The following is a 16,528-nucleotide window of genomic DNA, read 5'->3' on the forward strand; positions in this document are numbered from 1 at the left end:
TAAAATATATCTGTAAGTTTATATGTAATGTTTCCAACCCCCAGAGACAAAGACTGGATTTTTAAAGATACTGATAATAAAAGGCAATAATAATGAAAATTTCAAAAAAAAATGAAGTATTTGACTTACGTCAGAACTGACTCGTGTCAGAACAGAACCCTGTTGTAAATCAAGGACCACCTTATAATGTATTTTTCTAGTGTGGATTTTCTCTTTCCCAACAGCAAAAAAGCTGTCATTTTGTTGTCTGAATGAAGAGTGGTTTAATGTGTACCTAAATTGTATACACAGACTTTCCGAAGTGCTGTGATCAACCTGATGTTCTCTAGGGGGTGATGTGTGTTTTTTTTTTTTTTTATAATTCCCATTTTATTTATTTATTTATTATTAATTTCCATTTTAAATAGTGTAAATAATTTTTCTTTTCAGTCAACACTAATAAACATTTTCATTATGAGCACTGGTATCATCTACAACTCTACCAAAACATAATTCAGACAGTCCCCAACTTTCCAATGGATAGAGTCCCAAAAGTTTATGAATAACTATTTGAAATTGAGAACATTTACTATTTCATCCATAACGAATCTTTAATGAAGCTGTTGTCCCCTATTCCATCCTGAGCTTCACCTTTCCTTAACTTCTCATTCCTTGGAAACCTCACTTGTTAAAAACTGTTTAGTCAGAATGGAGAAAAGCAAAAAGTTGCAGAACAAACAGAAGAACACTTCACACTCCCTGAGTAATCTCATGTCCCCCATTGGCTACAACTGTTATTCCCTATTAGATGTCCACATTTCAATGACCTGCAAATTCAAACAACTTCACTCTATCTTTGAAGCTCCCCAAAGGAGAAAAATTAGTCACCTCCTTTTCCCCTCCCTTTTCTCCCACAGTTACACAGTCACTTATCCTATGCTTGCACCACCAAAACTGTGACATCCTTTCTCTCCCTGATGGTCAGCCCACCCGTTGGACCACTGCAATGGCCTCTCAATTGGCTCCTTCCTCCTTTTCTTGCTTCTCCCCACCCCACCCCAATCCAGTCTACTCTTCATCAGAATTTTTCTTCTAAAGCCTGCATCTGATCTTGTTCTTTCTCTTCTTGAATACTTGTAAAAGTTGCCCATTGGTTACAACATTAAGCCTAAACTTCTTATGACATACTGCAGAAGTCGGCAAACTACTTCTGTAAAGAGTCGGATAGTAAATATATTTTAGGCTCTGCTGGCCACATAATGGTGTTTGTGGTATAGTCTTCTTTTTCTTTTGTAAACAGTCTTTTAAACCAGGGCTTCGAACCAGTTCAGTCATGGCCAATGAAGCAAAACCGAAACAGAACCAAATTTTTAAAAATCTGGGTGATCCGTAATCATAACTAGAATGGGAAAAATTTTGGATCGAAGCCCTGGAATGGGAGACTCAGAAGAGGTGTAGTGAGCCCTTTCAGGAGCCTGATGTGTGAGATTGGGTTATTGCCAGGACCGAGAAGAGCGACACACATTCAAAGCAGTGAGGTAGGCCACCATCTTTGATTGGGGTACCACTGTTTCCAACTCTGCGCAAAATCCAATAGGCAAGAGATTTGGTTGTTATGCAATGTGTATGCTGCCCTTGTTTTCCAAGAGGGATATTAACTTTCTAGTAGGGTTTCAACTTGTAATTTTCCCAGCTCCTGTTACGGTTCTGGTTCACTCGAATTTTAAAAAATTTAGGTCTGTTCCAGTGTCATTTCCTCAGTCATGATTGAACCAGGAAGAACCTGTTCAAGGCCCTGCTTTAAACGTGTAAAAACTATTCTTAGCTCATGGGCTAATTTGGCCTGCACATCCTAGTCTACTGACCACTGGCATATAGGACCCTTCACATTTTGGACCCGAGTTACCTCTCTGGGCTCCCAATGCAGCTTGCTCCAAATTTCCTCCTTTTCTAGGTCCACTGAAGAACTAAGTTTTCTGAATACACTTTGCTTTTTCCAACTTCCCTGACTTGGTGCATGCTCTTTCCTCCACCTGAAAGTAATAGCTTCCTTCTCTACTAGGCAAATACTCAAACACCCTTTAAGACACATCTTAAAAGTAACTTCCATACAGTTTTTCTCTACTTCCCCCAAAGACCTCCCTCTCATTATCATCCTTAGTTGAATTTAAAGAAGGCAGTTTGCATTTCAATTAAGCATTTGGATGAACTTTCAGGTCAGCCAGACCTAAGTTCAAATTCCAGCTCTGTCCTTTTGCAGTGCAGTGAATTACTTAATAAGGCCCTTCTAGCCCATAGTCTTTGTAACTTCCACCAAATGACAGGATGAGACTATGCAAATGAGGTGCTTGTAGCCTACCAAGGGGATTCATAGCTGGCTAATAATATAAATGGGTGCACGGCATTCTTGTGGGGGTGGGACCATGTAAATAAGGTGTATGGAACACTGAAAAGGGAATTGGTCAGTTTTGCCATCCCACGAGGCTTAAAGGGAGACATGGGGAGAGAGGGGGGAGCTGTATCATGGAAGACAGTGAGAGACGGCAGCACAGCTGTAGCAAGAGTGATAGTAGTGCAAGACAGCAGGAACCAGGAGACTGGCACAAGACAGTGACATTGGAGCTTGCTGACCTGAGACAGATAGGGTTAACTGTGCTGGCGGAACAAAAGAGCTGTTAAAAGATTACCATCTAGAAGTTGGGTAAACAGGAACCACACCCTATCAACAAGAGGTAAGACTGAAGCAACCCGTGGAATTACTATCTCCTTCTTAGTGTTTTTCTAGTCCCTTCTCCCTTTACAGGCTCCCGCATGAGCAGAACAAAGTGTGACCATTGTTTAACCTTCCTTAGACCTCCAAAGATGGTGAGGTAATGCCAAAGATCAGTGCACTTGCACTATATCCCATAATAAGTGATGCCAAGGGCTGCTGAGAGGACTCCATCTTGAATATCAGCAGGTTCCGTCTTGGATTCCAGATGCTCACACAACCTAATTAACATGCACTGCCATTCTGAGAAGTGCCCGCCCCTTGAAAGACCCCACTAAATATTCATTACTCTATTGTCTCCACCGAACCCGTATAAGCCCTAGCCTTGCTTCCCTTTTTGAGTCAGTCTTTTAGAGAGGCTTAGATCCCTGCTGACTCCTTTTGCTTGACTCAAGCAAAATAAAGCTTGCTGAAAATAAAGTTTGTCTTTCCTGTGTATTCTTACTCTGGAAAAGACAAGGACCCTTTGTGTCAGACTGGCGATTGGTAACAGACCCATGGAGTTAAGAGTTGTAACACTGGCCCAAGGAGACCCCAGCAGATTCTGGTGGCAGAAGACCCCCAGCAGGGATTGGCAGCAGCAAGGCCCCAACAGGGTCCGGTGGCAGATGGCAAGAAGTAGCTGTCCTGATTGAAGAACTGCGTCCTGAGTTGTTGTTTTTGTTACTTTCAAGTTGATCCTAATCCCAAGTTGTACCCTGTTGCTTCCCTAATAAGCCACTTAACTACAGTTACAGTTCATGAGTTCTGTGAGATATTGCAGTAAATTACCGAACTCAAAGAGGAGAGAGGGAGTAGTTGATGTTAGAGATGATGGAGTGGAACAGCAGTTTGGAAAAGCTGGACATTTGGGATTTCTTTAACCTCCACCTCATAGGAACCAGCTTTGTGCTGATCCTTATAAATTATTCATTTACCTGTCTAGCTTTGTCTTTGAAAAAGTGTTTAACCTATCTGACCTTCAGTTTCCTCCAAAAAAATTAGAAAGAGTAGTTGATAATAAACCGAGCTAGGTAAAGAACTTAGAGTCTTGCTCAAAATGAATACTCATTAAAGGTTCCAAAAAAAAAAATCTAAATCCACTGCCGTCAAGTCGATTCCGACTCATAGCAACCCTATAGGACAGAGTAGAACTGCCCCATAGAGTTTCCAAGGAGCGCCTGGTGGATTTGAACTGCAAACCTATTGGTTAGCAGCCATAGCACTTAACCGCTACACCACCAGGGTTTCCTCATTAAAGGTTAGCTTTTATTATTCAACCATTTATTCATTCATCAGATATTTATTGAGCATTTACAAAGGATGAGGCATATAAGTAATATGGACAAGTTTGTGGTTTTCATGGACTTTACTGTAAGATATATATATATATATATGGAAACCCTGGTGGTGTAGTGGTTAAGTGCTATGGCCGCTAACCCAAAGGTCAGCAGTTTGAATCCACCAGGTGCACCTTGGAAACTCTATGGGGTAATTCTACTCTGTCCTGTAGGGTTGCTATGAGTCAGAATTGACTCAATGGGAATGGGTTTGGTGTGGTTATACATATATAATCAATACTCTATTGGAGGTAAAATGATTTAAGTCCCCAGTTGAATTTAGGCAAGTCATTTAAGCTCTATGGACCTACCTTAGCTATAAAATAAGGATTAGGTTTCTAAACTCCCTTCCAACTCCCCATTCTATGTGTAATATTCCAGTCAGTTCTGGTATTCTCTACCCCTCTTACCCAAACTACCAATATTAGCAACAATTACCCTTAGGTTCCTCAGCCCCTTCCCACTCTGTGTGTCTAGGGATCCTCAAGAACTTACCAGGAGTTGACTATTTGCACCACCCACGGGCTCCACCCACTCCTATATGTTCCTAACTCCAGAATCGTTTTTTGGAGGGATAGAGTGCAGGGAGGTTCCCAGGTGGTACAAACAGTTAAGCACTACACTACTAGCTAAAAGGTTGGCAGCTCGAACCCACCCAGAAGTGCCTTGGAAGGCAGGCCTGACAATCTTCTTCAGAAAGGTCACAGCCTAGAAAACCCTATGGAGCAGTTTTACTCTGCACACACAGCGTCACCACAAGTCGGCATTGACTCAACAGCAGCTAACAACAACGACAGAGTGCAGGGGTAACAGGTTGAACAAATTAATACATCTGCTATGTGCTAGTGCGGAAACCCTGGTGGCATAGTGGTTAAGTGTTACAGCTGCTGACCAAAGGGTCGGCATTTTGAATCTGCCAGGTGCTCCTTGGAAACTCTATGGGGCAGTTCTACTCTATCCTAGAGGGTCGCTATGAGTCAGAGTCGACTCGACAGCGCTGGGTTTTTTTGGAATCCACAACCTTGAGTCCCTGGGTGGTGCAAACGGTTAAGTGCTCAACTAGTAGCCGGAAGGTTGGCGATATTCCAAAAACTGTATGGAACACAGTCCTACTCTGACACACATGGAGTCACCATGAGTCAGAATCTACTCGATGACACTGACAACAACAATCCACAACCTTCAAGGTGCTCATGCCCTTTGCCTCAATGATCCCACTTGTCAATGCTAAAGATTTACATAAAGAGCTTTTATTCTCAAAGATATTCATTGCAAGATTTTTTTGTTTGTTTTGTTTTGTTTAATAATGAAAAAAATAGAAACAATGGGGGAAATGAAAAGTATCCAACAATAGGTGAATAGTCACGTGAATTATGGAATATTATTGTTGCCCAGTGGAAACCCCAGGTTCTGCTTGGCATGACTTGTCTCAGCCAATAAACGAGAGACCGAGGTGAGAGAGTAAAAAGGTGCCTTTATTTTGTTGCACAAGGAAAGGAGATAGTTGGGGCTGCTGCCACCAAGCCTGCTCAGCAAGAGCGAAACAGAAGTTTACTTTTAAGGGGTTTACAGGTAGGCAGTTCATACAAGTTACATCAGCAACATTCTTAATCATACTACCCAGGTGCAATGGGGTTTACATATAACGTTATGCATTGTGTGTTCAAAAAATGGCAGTTAAATTCCACCCAGAGGTGGGGAAGTTACTATGTATGAGGTCTAAAAGGTTGTCTTGAATGTCAACATGGTGCCTAAACCAGTTTCCACCAATTTCCTCCAGTTTGGGAGCAGCAGTTAAGGAGAGTGGAGCCAGGTTTCTAACGTAAAGCTATGGGGCATGCCAAACAAAGGAACCAGGATTTTAAAGTAAAGCTACAGCGCATGCCAGGCAAGCTGCTTAAGGAAGTGGAATTTTCCTCAGCAGGCTAGGGACCTCTGTTTTATTCCCTCCTTTTCTTTTTTTGGATATTGGTCGTTCGGACCAGTGACCATTCTGAACTATAGCCTGGCTTGGAATTGTTTGGCATGTTCTCAGGGAGGGAGCGAATACTGCGCATAGGCTTGAACAGTTGGCCTTTTTAACCAGGACATGCAGGCGAGAATACATTGTATGCAAGAGCAGGAGCATATACCTATGATCAACACTATAAACCCATTGCTGTCGAGTCAATTCCGACTCATAGCGACCCTGTAAGACAGAGTAGAACTGCCACGTAGAGTTTCCAAGGAGCGTCTGGTGAATTCGAACTGCTGACCTTTTGGTTAGCAGCAGTAGCACTTAACCACTACAACACCAGGGTTTCCAACAATATAAAAGCAACCAAAGATTTTAGCCATCCTAATTTTTTTTTTTTTTTTTAGGTTGGGTAACCATGATGTCAGCCAGCTAAAATCAGGACCTGAAAGCATCATTAATTGTTCGGTGGTCGTACGACCTAATTGTAGTTGTCTAACTACTGAACTCAACTTTTCTTGGTCATGTTCAGTCTGTCTTGATGCATTGACTAAAGAACAACAGCTAGTATTTGATGTATATACAAACTCCTCTGTAAGAAGCTAACATTAGACCTAAGGCAACCCGATTTTGTAGAACCATGGTTTTGATGGCATCTACTTCAGGCTGCAAAGTCTGGGTCAAGCTGTTGGTGGTATTGGCTACCGTCTCAAGTGACAGAGACACATTCTTAATGAACTGGTACAGGGTATGAACATCACCATGATTTTTCCCAACCCCGAGTATTCCAAGTACCACCCTCTGTGCCTTTTCCCAAGCACTTTTAGTAATATCTATAATTTCTTTTTTAAACCTATGGATGCTTCTAGTGGAATATAGAACCTCTTCTAGGGGGGTAAATGTATGCCTCCTGTCCATATCCAGCCCAGTGTACATGTGCCAGTATGATTAGCTGGCCATGTCTTATGGGCTGAATGCCCACACAACCAATAAAGACCTTGGTGTCTTAATAAGTAGGCTCTAGAGGGAAATTAGAAGACTGCTTTTATTATGCTTTGATTGGTTACATCGTGCCCTAGTTTTTCTGACATAACCATGCTAGTGCTGTCCCATTTAAAAGAGATGTTGGTACTGAATTTAGTCCATGTTTGATTAGCATAGATCCAGGTAGTATGTGCATCATGGCCACTGTCCTACTGTTGAGGTATTGTGGGTAGGATGCCACTGTATGCACGAAGCTGCTGGATAGTCAGACTTCACAGTAGTGTATTGGACTCTGCCTAGGACTTTGTTTTTATTGATTAATTGTGCCCCCTCTTCTTTTAGTCAGTAAATTGGTTGAAGAGATACAGGGATTATGGGTAATCATTGCCCTGCATACGAAGGGGAGTGTAATCAAATCCAGCAATTTTTAGCCCATGCAGTACGGTTTACAACTGCCTGGTGCAAACTATTAAGAACAATGAAATTCCACCCAGCATTTACACATAGGGTGACTCCTAGGAATAACCATATCACCCTGTTCACGGTTGATTCTGCTTACTCAAAGGTCTACAGCAATCTAATCTGTTCAAGTAGAATATACAGGTATAGGAAACAGAACACTAACACCAAGGTTATTAACAGTGCTAATGGTCTTTGGGGTATCTCACCCATGCAGGAGTGTGTCGGGAAAACAAGTACTTAAGATCCTTGACTGGCTCACAAGCCCAGTCCTCACAGCTCTGATGAGTTTGTCTCTTTGTGTCTGATAGGGTGGTTTTCTTTACTTGAGTATGGTGTATCCAAGCTTTGAGTCTGTTGAGTTTGACAGCCATCAGGGTAGCCAAGAGGATTTCAAAGGGGCCAGTCCACTTCTGCTGAAGGGGGGGTGGCTTTCCACACCTTGAGAAGGACCCAATCACGAGACCGGACTGGGTGGAGGGGCACCTTTGGCGCAGGTGGGCTCTTTAGGTAAGCATATCTGTGGTGAGAAGACAGTCACCCAAAGAGACTGCAAGTGTTTAGGAACTTGAACATCTCCAGCCTCGTGGAGATAGCGAAGTTGGTCATTATTAAGGCAAACCACGTTGGTCATATTGGGGTTCTCTAATAAAGGGCACCTGAATAATAGCTCAAAAGGACTAAGTTTTAGTTTGTCTCTAGGGGCAGACTGAACTCTCAAGAGGATCATAGACAGAGCCTTTGTCCATACCAACTTGGTCTCTTTGCACAGGTTTGCTGGGTGTCTTTTCAGAGTCTGGTCAGCGCACTCTACTTTACTGCTGGACTGGGGTCTCCAGGCTGTGTGTAAGTTCTAATTAATGTCCAGGGCAATTGCCACCAATTGTGCCACCAAGGCCACAAAATGGGGCCAATTGTTGCTACCAGTGGAGGCAGGAATCCCGAATCGAGGGATAATTTCAGTCAGAAGGTGCTTCACAACATTGGTGGCCTTTTCAGTCCTGCGAAAAAGCTTCAACCCAGTTAGTGAAGGTGTTGATAAAGAATAACAGGTATCTGTAATTCCCAGGAACTCAAGGCACCTCAGTGAAATCTACCTGCCAGTCATCCCCAGGCATTGCCCAGTTCACTGGACCCCTGGGGGTGCTTCAGCAGTGTTCTTGGGATTATTTTTCGACCAGGTGGGGCAGCTCTGTACCACTGCCAAAACAGTGGCGTGGACCTTTGGTTCAATTAAAAGTCTCTTAACCCAATCATATAGTCCATCGCATCCACAATGGGTAGACCGGTGGGCTCTCTGTAGGATAGGATGCATGAGTTTTCATGCAACGAAAATCTTTCTATGGGGAGTGCACAGCCATCCAGGTCTTGGTATGTCTTTATCTCATTGGGAATAGTCCCGGTGGAGGTCAGGTGGCAGTAACTCCAAATGGGGAATTAGCGGGGCTACTTCTATTTCTATTGGGTTGAAGCTTTCTTTGCTCCTGCATTTGCTTTGTAATTACTCTTGGCCACCATGATATCCCCTTTCTGATGCCTTCTGCAGTGTACTGCTGCTACTTGGGTGGGTAGGAGAACAGTTTGTAAGAGTTGTAAGATCTCTTGAAAATATTTAACGTCTTTATCTCCTGCTGTTAGGAGCCCTCTTTCCTTCCACATTGCCCCGTGTGCAGGCAATACCCCAAATATGTACTTGGAATCAGCATAGGTGCTTGCTTACCTTTGGTGATTCTAAGGGCGTGCAACATGGCAACCAGCTCAGCCTTCTGGGCAGAGGTACCTGGGGGAAGTACGTTAGCCTCTAAAACCTCCTCCAAAGTGACCGCCGTATATCCAGCTTTTCTTTCTCCTTATTCCATGTAACTGCTTACATCGGTGAACAGTTCAAGGTCTGGGTTTTGCAGTGGCTAGTCAGTGAAGTTTTTAATCAGTGAGGTCAGTTCGACTGGCATACAACAGGTCAGTGGTCTTTAGGCAATCATGTTCCTTTTCTTGCTTTGGCAAGGTAGGCAGTAGGGTGACCTAGTTTAAACTGGCATTTTCTCATAGGGTGATGGCTGGGTGGTCTAACAGTACTGGTTGGTGCTGGGCTGTTCACCCTGGGGAAATCCAGTGCGACCTTCTCTGCTCTAAGATGGTCAGAATCAAGTGGGGCAGAGTCACCCGGAGAGGTTGGCCAAGGGTGAATTTCTTAGCATCCTTGATGAATACTGCTGCCACTACTGGCTGAAAGCATGCTGGCCATCCTGCAGTGACCGGGCCTAACTGCTTTGAGAAGTATACCACCAGCCACTTCCAAGTCCCAAGAGCCTGGGTAAGTACCCCAGCCACCATTCTGGCAGACTCATGTACAAACAGGTCAAAAGTTTATTCATATTGGGGAGCCATAAGGCTGGGGCTTCTATCAAAGTTGTTTTAACGGTATCAAAAGCCTGTTGCACAATTGGACTAAACCAAAAGCAAAGAAGTTTCCTGAATAAACTGAATGCTTCGAAGGCCAGCGTAGCAGGGGCAGGGGCCTGGGGACCATGGTTTCAGGGGAAATCTAAGTCAATTGGCATAATAAAATCTATTAACAAAACATTCGGCATCCCACTTTGAAGAGTGGCGTCTGGGGTCTTAATCACTAGCAAGCAGCCATCTAAGATGCATCAATTGGTCTCAACCCACTTGGATCAAAGGAGAATGAAGAGCACCAAACACACAAGGTGATTATGAGCCCAAGAGACAGAAAGGGCCACATGAACCAGCAACTACATCATCCTGAGACCAGAAGAACTAGATGGTGCCTGGCTACAACCGATGACTGCCCTGACAGGGAACACAACAGAGAACCCCTGAGGCAGCAGGAGGGCAGTGGGATGCAGACCCCAAATTCTCATAAGACCAGACTTAATGATCTGACTGAGACTGGAAGGACCCCGGTGGTCATGGCCCCCAGACCTTCTGTTGCCCCAGGACAGGAGCCATTCCTGGGGCCAGCTCTTTGGACATGGATTGGACCGGACAGTGGGATGGGGAGGGACGCTGGTGAGGATCAGGTGGAAACTTGGGACTATGTTGGCATCTCCTGCCTGGACGGGAGATGAGAGGGTGGAGGGGGTTAGAAGCTGGCGAAATGGACACGAAAAGAGAGTAGAGGGAGAGAGCAGGCTGTTTCATTAGGCGGAGAGTAATTGGGAGTGTGTAGCAAGGTGTATATGGGTTTTTGTGTGAGAGACTGACTTGATTTGTAAACTTTCACTCAAAGCACAAAAAAAAAAAAAAAAAAGCCTGTTGCTCTGTCTCGGTCCATTCTAAGGAGTCTGTGTCTTTTTCCTCTAAGGCTTGGTATAAAGGCTTGGCAATAAGTCCAAAACTTGGGATCTAGATGCAGCAAAAACCAGCCATTCCCAAAAAACCTCAGAGCTGTCTCCAGTTGGTAGGGGCTGCCCATCTACAGATAGCACCTTTTTGGGTGAAAAGGAGTTCTCACTCTCTCTGCCTGATTTTAAAACCCAGATAAACCACCTCCTTTTGGTTGACCTGAGCTTTTTCTTCTGAGATACAATGCCCTGCATTTCCCAGGAAGCTCAAAACTTCTCTGGTGTTCTGGACTGAGTTGTACTCACTTCGACTAGTGATGAGTAGGTCATCCATGTATTGGAGGAGAACATCATTGGTCAGGGTCAGTTGTCTCAGTTCTTGGGCTCAAGCTGATCCAAAAAGAGTAAAAAAAAAAAAAAAAAAAAAAGAGTAGGATTGCGTTTAAAGTTCTGTGGGAGGACTTGCCAGCACAACTGTGTTTCTGTCTTGATCCTGGGTCTTCCCACTCAGAAGTGAAGATTTCCTGACTTTTCTCCCCCAGTCAGATGCAAAAGAAGGCATCCTTCAGATCTAACACAGTGAACCTGGAAAATGTGGACAACAAGGTCAACAGCAGGGTATATGGGCTAGGAACTACAGGGTGGACTGTGGCTGTTACCTAGCTGATGGCTAGCAAATTCTGAAAATATCAGTATTCTCCGTTTTTCTTCTTTGCTGGTTGGATAAGGGTGTTGTACTGTGATCAGTCTGAGCAGTCCATGTTTCAGGTATCTGGTGATTATTTTTCTCAGTACCTGTCAGGCCTCCACCTGGATGGGGTATTGCTTAAGTCGGGGGAGAACTATGCCAGGTAGGAGCTCAACCGCCACCTGGGGAACATTTTTGGCGCATCCTGGCACCTTGTTTGCCCATATCCACAGGGCCACTGCATCCTTGATGTCTGGCCCTACTGATCCTTGATAGTGTCCTTTCATGCTATAATTGGTAGGTGACTCAGTGGTAAGGGCCATGTACAGTTGCCATCCATTTTCTGGTGGTATCTGCATCTGCATGGTCCCATTATCAAAAGAAATTTGTGCTTGCAGTTTGCACAAAAAGTCTTTAGAAGCAGGGGAATGGGCATGTAGTCAGGCATGTACAGAAAAGACTGCACTAATGACTTCCTTTTTATGGAACAGGTTAGAGGCTGGAGGAAAGGAGTGTTCTTCCTCTTAACTGAGGCTCCCACAACTGACACAGTTTGTTTCATCGGGGCTGTCTTTTTCTGAGTCAGGACAGAGTAGGATGCTCCAGTATCCACTAGAAACTGCACAAGCTACCCCCCCACCTTCATTATAACCAGAAGTTCAGGTTGGGGACTTGCCTCTGCTTCTCCTCAGTGGAAGTCTTACCCCATCAGCATCATGGGGCACTGGGCAGCACCAGGCTCTTTCTTACCTCTGGGTTGGAACTTAGGGCATTCTCTCTTCCATTGTCCTCTCTTCGCACCAGGTGCATTGGTCTCAGATTAATGAGGGTCAGGGTCTCTCACCTCCTTCACTCTTCAGGGGCCTTCCTCTTCTTGGGCTGCCACTAGACGGATCATTTGCCTGCAATGTGGCAGCCAGGAATGTGGCCTGTCTCTTCTGATCAGTGATTTTTCTCTTCTCCTGTTCCCGGTCCCAACTGGAATATACCTGGTAGACAAGCTCAACAAGCCATGAAATCCCCAACGCCATACCTTTCTCAGGTTTTTGGAGATTTCTCCATATATTCAGGGCGCTCTGTACAATAAAAATCATATTCACCATGGGGGCATCTTTGGCATTCTCAGGGTCTGTGAACTGTCTAAAAGCCTCAGAAATTCTTTCCAGAAATGTAGAGGGATCTTTAGTTCGTTCTTGTTTGATCCCGTATATTTTGCTAAGGTTTTTTTGTTTAGGCACCCCTTTCTTCAGCCCTTCTAAAAGGGACTCCTTATGATAAGCAAGGCGGGTCCATCCCTCAGCTGTATTCTGATCCCAGCCAGGGTCCGCCAAAGGGAAGTCCCTGCCCCTGGCTGATTTACTGCCTGTACTTTGTGGTGTCTGTCAGCCTTGGCCCTATCCTTTTCTAGGTCCATGCACCTTTGTTCTGGGGTCAAGAGTATATCTAGGAGCAACTGACAATCAGCCCAATTAGGGTTATAAGTGTGGAAGATGGAGGCAAAAAGATCTTGCATTCTCTTAGGGTCTTCCCAATACCTGGGGCAATGGTTTTTCCAGTTACAAAGGTCAATTGCCGAGAAAGGTTGGTGTACCCAGATCATGCCAACATCTCCTGCTGGGAATTGTTGAAGGAGGTGCATTCCTCTGCGCTTGGCTCTGCTATGGCTGTCCTGAAAACCAGTTGCTGTCACCTTACTTTCATTCTACCTAGTCACCGAATTGGGGCACCCAAATGCTATTCCCTCCAAGTACAGGGTGGCGAGCCTGGCGCCAGGGTGGAAGGGCTTGGGAGGGGGAGATATAGGGACTGCGAGGGTTTAGCAGCAGAAATCATTACCAGTGCAGCCACTTCTCCTGGAACAGAAGCATAAGGGGGTGGTGATACCAGTGCCAATGTGGAAAGCAAGGGCAACAAAGATTCTTCCTCAGGGTCAGAGGGAAGTACTGGTGGTTGCGATGTGCTGGCCTCTCTCTGAACTAGAATTTTACATTTCTTCTGTAATTCCTTGTCCCAGTACAGAGTCATGAAAGCTTCCACATAATACTTCTCATCCCACTTGCCCTCGTGAGTACAGAAAAGGCCTAGCCGAAGGATGGTATTATAATTTAAGGACCCATTCTCTAGCCATTCCTCTCAATCTTCTAATTTATATTGTGGCCAGGCAGGGTTGCAAAGGAAAATCATTTTTTTCTATTTCATGAGGCTTGGCCCAAAATAGTTCCAATTTATAAGGGTGCATCCTAAGAGGCTGCAATCGGGGATCCCTTGAATGTTCCCCATTCTCCAGACACATACACACGCCTTACATACTCACACAACCTAATTTGGTGGACCGGCCTAATAGCAGATACCTAGAGCCTTTTATGCCTTCAACAGTCAATTCTTCCCACTTCTTGGGACTCTTCTAAGGCCTTAAATAGGAATTACCTTGTTATTTACCAAATAATTCTGATACCTAGAGCCTTTAATGCCCTTATGGGTCAATTTTTAGGACTCTTCTAGGGCCTTATGTAAAAAGTACTTACCAAATAATCCAGGTGTGTTTTGTGTCTCCCACAGAGTCACCATTGAGTCTGAGGAGGATCGACTTCCAGGGCTGCTCCAAGGTCTCCAGGAGAAATCTCCTGGTGGCACCAGATGTCAGGGCCTGTCTGTTGTCCAATTTACCTCAGGAACTGAGCAGATGACTCCTGGCTGGCTCACCAGAAATGTTGCTGGGTGGAAACCCCAGGTTCTGCTCAGCATGACTTGTCTCAGCCAATAAACAAGAGACCGAGGTGGGAGAGTAGAAAGGCACCTTTATCTTATTGCACAAGTAAAGGAGACACTCCGGGCTGCTGCCACCAATACTGCTTAGTGATTGTGAGGGAGAAGGTTACTTTTAAGGGGTTTACAGGTAGGAAGTTCATACAAGTTACATCAGCAACATTCTTAATGGTATTACGAAGGTGTAACAGGGTTTACGTATAACTTCATGCATCATGTGTTCAAAAAATGGCAGTTAAACTCCACCCAGAGGCAGGCAAGTTACCATGTATGATGTCTAAGAGGTTATCCTGCATGTCAACATGGTGCCTAAACTGGTTTCCGCAAATTTCCTCTAGTTTTGGGGAAGCAGTTAAGGAGAGAGGAACAAGGATCCTAATGTAAAGCTACAGAGCGTGCCAAGCAAGCTGCTTGAGGCAGTAAAATTTTCCGAAGCTTGGAGACCTCTGGCTTATTATGTTTACAAAGACTTTGATAATACAGAAAAATGCTTAAAAGAAAAAAAAAGTGTACAAAATTGTATATACAGTTTCATTGCAAGTTATTTGTTCAGTTTCTGCTAAAAATGCATTAAGACGATAAACTGTAATGGATTATATTGCAAAAATGATTCTGGCTCTTTGGCATTTACCTTTATGGTAGGCTAAACTAAAAAGTCTATAAAATCGTGACAGAAAAATACTGGATGGAAAAATAAACACAGATAGCCAGGAAAAGTCTAAAAAGGAAGAGCAATGAGAGAGGATTACCTGGACCAGGCATGAAAATATAATTAAAAAGTCACCAATTAAAACAGTGTGAACACAGACAGACAGCCCAAGGGAAGAGAATAGAGTACAGAAATAAAAACATACACCAGGGTTTATAATTTAGGGAGATTATACACCAGAATAATAAAAAAAAAAAGTAGTGGTTAAATGCTACGGCTGTTAACCATAAGGGTGGCAGTTTGAATCTCCCAGGCGGTCCTTGGAAACTCTATGGGGCAGTTCTACTCTGTCCTACAGGGTTGCTATGAGTCAGAATCGACTCGACGGCACTGGGTTTATACACCAGAATTGGGTATATGATAAAGGTACAATCTCAAATCAGATAAAGATGGACTTCATTAAAAACTGCTGTCAGAAAAACTAAGGCTGATGTCTGACATTTGGAAAACGATCAGACTGGATCCATTGCTCACAACATATACCAGAATGAACACCAAATGGCTCAAATATCTAGATGTAGAAACTGAAATAATAAAAACACTTGAAGAAAACATGGGCAAATTCCTTTATAACTTTGCTGTGAGGAAGCACTTTTATGCATAATTCAAAAGACTGATAAATTTGACTACATAAAAATTAAAGCTTCAGGAAAAAAAAATCCTAAGCAGAGTCAAAAGACAAATTACAAACTAGGAATAAATTTTGCAATTCAAATCAAAGACAAAGAGATAATCTCCCTAAAATGTAAAAAGCTCCTTAAAAAGATAGTTAAAAAACACCACCACTACCACCCAAAAAATGTTGTCGTTGTTACATGCTGTTGAGGCAGTTCCAACTCATAGCATCCCTATGTACAACATTACGAATCACTTCCTGGTACTTTGGCATCCTCACAATCATTTTTATGCTTGAGTCTTTTGTTGCAGCCACTGTGTCAGTCCATCTTGTTGACAGTCTTCCTCTTTTTCACTTACCCCCCGCTTTGCCAAGCATTATGTTCTTCAGCTACTGGCCCCTCCTGATAACATGTCCAAAGTACATGAGATGAAGTCACCATCCTCAGTTCTAAAGAGCATTGGCTGTACTTCTTCCAAGACAGATTTGTTCCTTCTTCTGGGAGTCCATGGTATATTCAATATTCTTCACCAACACCGTAATTCAAATTCATCAACCCTTCTTCAGTTTTCCTTATTCATTGTACAGCTTTCACATGCATATGAGGCAATTGAAAATATCATGACTTGGATCAGGTACACCTTAGTCCCCAAAGTGACATCTTTGTTTTTTAACACTTTAAAGAGATCTTTTGCAGTAGATTTGTCCAATGCAATATGTCCTTTGATTTCTTGGCTGCTGCTTCCATGGGCATTGATTGAGGATCCAAGTAAAATGAAATCCTTGACAACTTGAACCTTTTTTCCATGTATCATGACGTTGCTTATTGGTCCAATTGTGAGGATTTTTGTTTTCTTTATGTTGAGGTGCAGTCCATACTGAAGGTTGTGGTCTTTGATCTTCATTAGTAAGTGCTTCAAGTCCTCTTCACTCTCAGCAAGCAAGGTTGTGTCATCTGCATATTGCAAGCTATTAATGA

This window comes from Loxodonta africana, chromosome X (assembly GCF_030014295.1).
Source record: "Loxodonta africana isolate mLoxAfr1 chromosome X, mLoxAfr1.hap2, whole genome shotgun sequence".
NCBI classification, from domain to species: Eukaryota; Metazoa; Chordata; class Mammalia; order Proboscidea; family Elephantidae; genus Loxodonta; species Loxodonta africana.